The following is a 6,000-nucleotide window of genomic DNA, read 5'->3' as shown; positions in this document are numbered from 1 at the left end:
ACTCTTTATGAGTTTTGGATGACTTGGTCTTTTTCATTTTTCCACCCATACCTTTTGAGCACAACTCGAACGGAACAGCAGAGGACAGAACAAGCATTAGAAGATGAAGGTAATCAAAGACACATTGAATACAACATGTGTACATAATAAATTGTCCGCATTAAACAGTAATTGGTGTGACACTAGTGTGCAATATTCTGTAAGATTCTGTTTGGTCATGTAGAGTTTTCTTTTCACCTACTGCTTGAGTCCACACCAGGTTCTTCCAAATGGACAGCAGAATCCTTTTCATATCTAAAAGGTATAGACATTGAAGAGAGGTTGATACAGGACACCAACATTTTTATTACTGAATCATGATTTATGCAATTACATTTTATATTTTTCACTCTTTATGAGTTTTGGATGACTTGGTCTTTTTCATTTTTCCACCCATACCTTTTGAGCACAACTCGAACGGAACAGCAGAGGACAGAACAAGCATTAGAAGATGAAGGTAATCAAAGACACATTGAATACAACATGTGTACATAATAAATTGTCCGCATTAAACAGTAATTGGTGTGACACTAGTGTGCAATATTCTGTAAGATTCTGTTTGGTCATGTAGAGTTTTCTTTTCACCTACTGCTTGAGTCCACATCAAGTTCTTCCAAATGCACAGCAGAATCCTTTTCATATCTAAAAGGTATAGACCAGAGGTGGGGACTCGAGTCACAACGTGAATTGTTACCGGGCGGGGTGTAAAATGGACACAAATTAAGTATTATATCGCGATCGATCGATCGCCATTGGTTGTTGCCAGAGCGAACTTGTAACTCATTGAATCATAGATAAGGATCAGAGGTAAATAAACTAGATTTTTTTTTTCGGCGTGAGAAATCTGGGGGGCCTTATAAGAAAAGGCTCTTCCCCCTACTGTTACCTCATTCATTTGTGGAACTAATAAAAGACCAGCACTCTGTGATCTTAGTGGACGTGGGGGTTCATAGTAGGAAATAAGTTCCTGGAGGTATTCAGGAGCAAGCCCGTGCAGTGCTTTATATGTTAATAATAGAATTTTAAAATCAATACGGGGGAAGAGCCTTTTCTTATAACGCCCCCCAGCTTTGGAACAACCTTCCAAATTGCATACGGGACTCTGACACAGTCAAAATCTTTAAGTCTAGGTTGAAAACCCACCTATTTGGTTTAGCGTTTGATAATTAATATCCCCCCTTAGATAAATGTACAGATCCAGGGGTTTATAGACGAAGGGTTTTATGGTAGACTGGGGCGCTGGTGCTGTCGTCCTGTCACTGCTCGTGGTCACTCAAGTTTGTTGACAGGGCAGTGGATGGATGCCATTGTCTCAGAATGCCCCCAAGCCTATGTTACCTTCTGGTTCTGCCTTTTTAGCTAGGCTGTAATAGTTTAACTTAATGCCGGAGTTGCTGCCACACTCCTGAAATGTGTTTAATTTTATCTGTCCTGTATATGTCCTCATACAGAGCTAATTTTCCCTGTTTTATTTTCTCCACATGGCTGCCCGCCTGCTCGAGGAAAAATGAGATGAGGAGAGACAAGCGATCCATCCAGTGCCAGCCACCTACTGCCTGACCGGATGAGCCTACACCATGATGGACATTACTACATCTTTTCCTTTTCTTTATTTCTTTCTGTTTAAACTGTTGTTGTTGTCATGGTGACCGGTGTCGGCCAGAGGAGGATGGGTTCCCCTCCTGAGTCTTGGTTCCTCTCAAGGTTTCTTCCTCATGCAAAAAACTAGGGAGTTTTTCCTTGCCACTGTCGCCCTTGGCTTGCTCACTGGGGGCTAGGACTCGGCACTTGTAAAGCTGCTTTGTGACAACAACTGTTGTAAAAAGCGCTATATAAATAAAATTTGATTGATTGATTGAAATCGGATGTGTGGCGTGAGAGCGTGTGAAGACAGTCAAATGCGTGTGTCTCACGCTCAATGCGTGAGAGTTGGCAACCCGGGGTTCTGTATCTGAACTCAGGGAAGAGAGCCTCTCTCTGTCACCATCATATCCAGTTCTATCTCAGCATGGATTGTGTATTTGAAGACATCTACGTCGAGAAAAAAAAATATTGACAAAAGTGGAGCGAGTTTTCAGCTATGGGGACATCATTCTACGGCCTCATCGTGCACAAATGACATACAGACTTTTGGCCAGTTTGGTCTTTTGCAAATGCAATGCAGAATAGTTTACTGAAATGTCTAAAGTTGCATTCCTGATTCCTGTTCATTGTTCAGTTCTTATATTTGTTTGTCTTGTGTCACTCACACATGGACACACATGTTCTCCAAGAAACCAGATAAGAGAAGAGAGGGAAAAATGCTGTTATGGTTCTTTGTATTGTACTGTGAAAATATCAGCACTTTTTATTTGAACATGGAGTTCTACTTATGACTTTTTCACAGAATATTTATTTCTGGAAAATTGTAGTTTAAAGTATGAATATTTTTGCAGCTAATTTTAACAAATTGAACTGTGCAATAAAGAGGTGTAATTTAAATTTTTTTTATACTTCGTGTTTTCAGTTGCACATGTTTTATCAAGATTTGAGGAGAATACAGATTTAAAAAAGAACACATGTCTATTATTTACATTTAAAATATACCTGCAACATTGGTTAAAAAAAAAAAAAAGACTCGAAAGGATTTGAAATTCCAAGTTTCAGACTTGGGACTTGACTTGACTGTTGCCTGTCTTGACTCGAGACTTGACTTGACTTGACTTGACTTGACTGTCTTTGCTAGAGACTTGACTCGGGACTTGAGGATAAAGACTTGGACTTACTTGAGACTTGCAAAACACTGACTTGGTCCCACCTCTGATAATTCATATCCAATATACAGTCATGTCCTTCAGGTAACTTCTGTTTACCCTCCACTGACTGCAGGCCTTATTGCACATATTTTGCAATTAGTAAATCAATATAGGCCTACAATTAAGACAGTAAAAGACCGTAAAGTAGGAGAAGGAGTTATAGGCTACTACTGAATGTTGTCATTACATGAATGCAGATGGGCATTTTTCACAGGTAATGGGGAACTTCCCGTTTCTTCTTTCACAAATGAATGTAATTTATGTTGCCTAACAAAACCTATACAACAGAAGACGTTCAGCTTAACACATAGATTTGCAAACTCTACCTTAATTATTTGTATGTGGTCGTCCTCACGTTATCTATCATTGATTTGGGCTAGTGCGACTAGTTTATCAGGTGACCAGTCGGCTAAAAATGCTTAGTAGTTTAGTGCTGTATGAGACATTTTACAACACAAGAAAATGATTTCACGTTGGGCTTAGAGGGCAAACGGTACGATTTGACTTGATGTGTATGTGACCTGGCTGGTGGGGACGGGAGAAGAAGTCTATCTGTGAGCGTGTGTGCTGTGCTGAAGACGCTTCCTTCCACTCGCTGAACTGAACTGCTGCAGCGCATCTGGTGTTAAAGGAAGAGAGAGGTCGGGTGTGTGTGAGGTGGTGGCTCATTTCAGGGCATTGTTTTTAATCGCTCAGGTTTTCAAAAGATCATTTCAAACCGACCTCAGTATAATGATAATAATAAAAAAAAAAAAAAAACGAAGTTTCAAAAGGGCACTTTCGTTGATAAAGGGCAGAGTTGGTGGTGCTTTAGCACCACCTGATGTCTATGTGTGCACGCCACTGTTATATATACATATTATCATAACATGTATGTAAATTATCGAATGAATATCAAGTTCATTTCGGCATCATGGACAGTTAAATGACTTCATGAATTCAGTTAAATGATTTCGTTCATGTATATCAATATCAACATTGCACTGAATCCTATCGCATTATCAACGTGCCGAATTTGGAATGTTCCAGAAATCACAACAATTTTATAATTTTATATGCTTTACAAGGCAATAAAATGAGTTCATTGCTGTTGTGGTTAACTCATTTTGCTCGTAATCTGCCAGTTAAAATCCAAACAGTTTTTGTTAGCCTCAGATTTGGCACGAAATTATCACTTTAATTCTGATGCTAAATTAACGAGCTAATCAAACACGTTGAGATGAGTTTTAGACATAAAATCAGTCAAGCAGGTTCCAGCACAAAAGTCAGACAGGTGCGCTGTAAAAGGTTCGGTCACACTTTATCGCTCGGGCTGCGCTACAGCGTCTGTTCTCAGATGCGCTCCCACTACTGATCGGTAAGGGGGCTTTGACCTGCTCTGTTTCCGACCTGGTGGCCCGAAGCTCCCTCAGGGACACCATATCGACAGCGAGCTTAGTGGGGACAACCGATCAACACAGCGCGGTGCAGCCCAGAAGCCCCGAACTCACAAGCTCCTCCAAGCTCAGCCTCCAAGTAACGTGGATTACAGGTACGCGCCACTGCGCCCGGCGACTTTTGGAGAGATCTGCTCAGCTCTTAATAAAGAGACTTAGCCGGTGCTGACATGTTTCCAGTGGCCTTATATATGAATAGTCTGTTTTAAAAACTACAAAAAGTGTGAATACAAAAGTGTGTTGGTCATGGGACTATTGTTTCAATCCAAATAAGCGCCTGGGGTTTATGGAATGAAAGTAATCATAAAATGAAGGTTAATTCAAGGTGGGTTCTTAAAACGCCTGATGAAATTAGTAATTTAATACGATAAATCGTTTCAAACTATAACTATAGGTGAAATAAAATGGAAAGAAAGCAAAAGTCCGCTTTGTGCTTGAAACATAGGCTTCTTTGAGAGGTTTATCCGTTGGTGCCGTGTCACGGCATAATCGCAATGCGCATGTTTCGAATATTTTATCTTTGTATATTATGAATTTTTGACCTTTGACCTTGCCCGTTCTTGGCGTAATGGGTAGCGCACTGGTCAGTCACGCAGAACGACGAGAGTTCAAATCCGCCACCGGGTGTGTGACCCCATAACTTCAATAATGATATTGAGCGTGGAGGCCCTGGATCAGGGAGCCGAGAGGAAACGCGCTGCGCTAGGTTTCTTAATGACAGTGATGAGAATGACGGGCTCAGTTACAGGAGGATCACAAGGGCCAATAGATCAATACCCAGTGCCCACCTCACCGGTGCCTGATAGCCAACAGGGCACATTTTTAGTTGCCACTACCGGTTTTTTTTTTTTTTTTTTGTTCAATCTGAAAAATCGAACTATGCATTATTTATAATATATACGTAAAATATCCAATGAATATCAAGTTCATTTCAGCACCTTGGACAGTTAAATGACTTCATGACTTTATTTAAATGACTTCCTTCGTGTATATCAAAATCACCTTTCCACTATACAAAAGCTGTTCAGTCCATCTCATGACATTATGTCAATGCACAGAATTTGAAATGTGCCGGATATCCTAATGTCCCAATGTCCCAGAAATCACAATTTAATTACAATTAAAAACTGAGCAGGTGATGCCTGGATGTTTTATGTACGAACTGCGCCCTCCAGAATCCAAAAGTGTGCTGTTCATGGGAATAATGTTTCAATCCAAATAAACGCCTGGGGTAATTATAAAATTAAGGTTAATTCAAAGTGGGTTGTTAAAACCATTGATCTATATTACAGATCAATGGTTAAAACGCTTGATGAAGTTAATAATTTAATCCCATAAACCGTTTCAAAATATAACTATAGATGAAATACACTGGAAAGAAAGCAAAAGTCCACTTTGTGCTTGAAATATAAGCTTCTTTGAGAAGTTTGTCCGTTGATGCGGTGACGTCGTAATTGCAAGGCGCATGCGCATATGTCGTGTATTTTAACTTTGTATATTATGAATTGTGACCCATAACCGGCCCTATTGTTGGCCTAATGGGTAGGGCACTGGTCATTGAAGCACTTGGGTCAGCAAGACCCGGGATCGAACCCCACGCTAGGTTAAGAGTAAAAAAAAAAGGTATACCAAAAAAACGAAAAAAAAACAAAAACAAAAAAAAACAAAAAAAAAAAAAAAAGCCCAGTGCTGATCTGACCGGTGCCTGATAGCCAACAGGGCCTGTTTTT

The sequence above is a fragment of the Brachyhypopomus gauderio genome, chromosome 1 (assembly GCF_052324685.1).
Source record: "Brachyhypopomus gauderio isolate BG-103 chromosome 1, BGAUD_0.2, whole genome shotgun sequence".
Lineage (NCBI taxonomy): Eukaryota > Metazoa > Chordata > Actinopteri > Gymnotiformes > Hypopomidae > Brachyhypopomus > Brachyhypopomus gauderio.
This window is presented reverse-complemented; position numbering follows the sequence as displayed.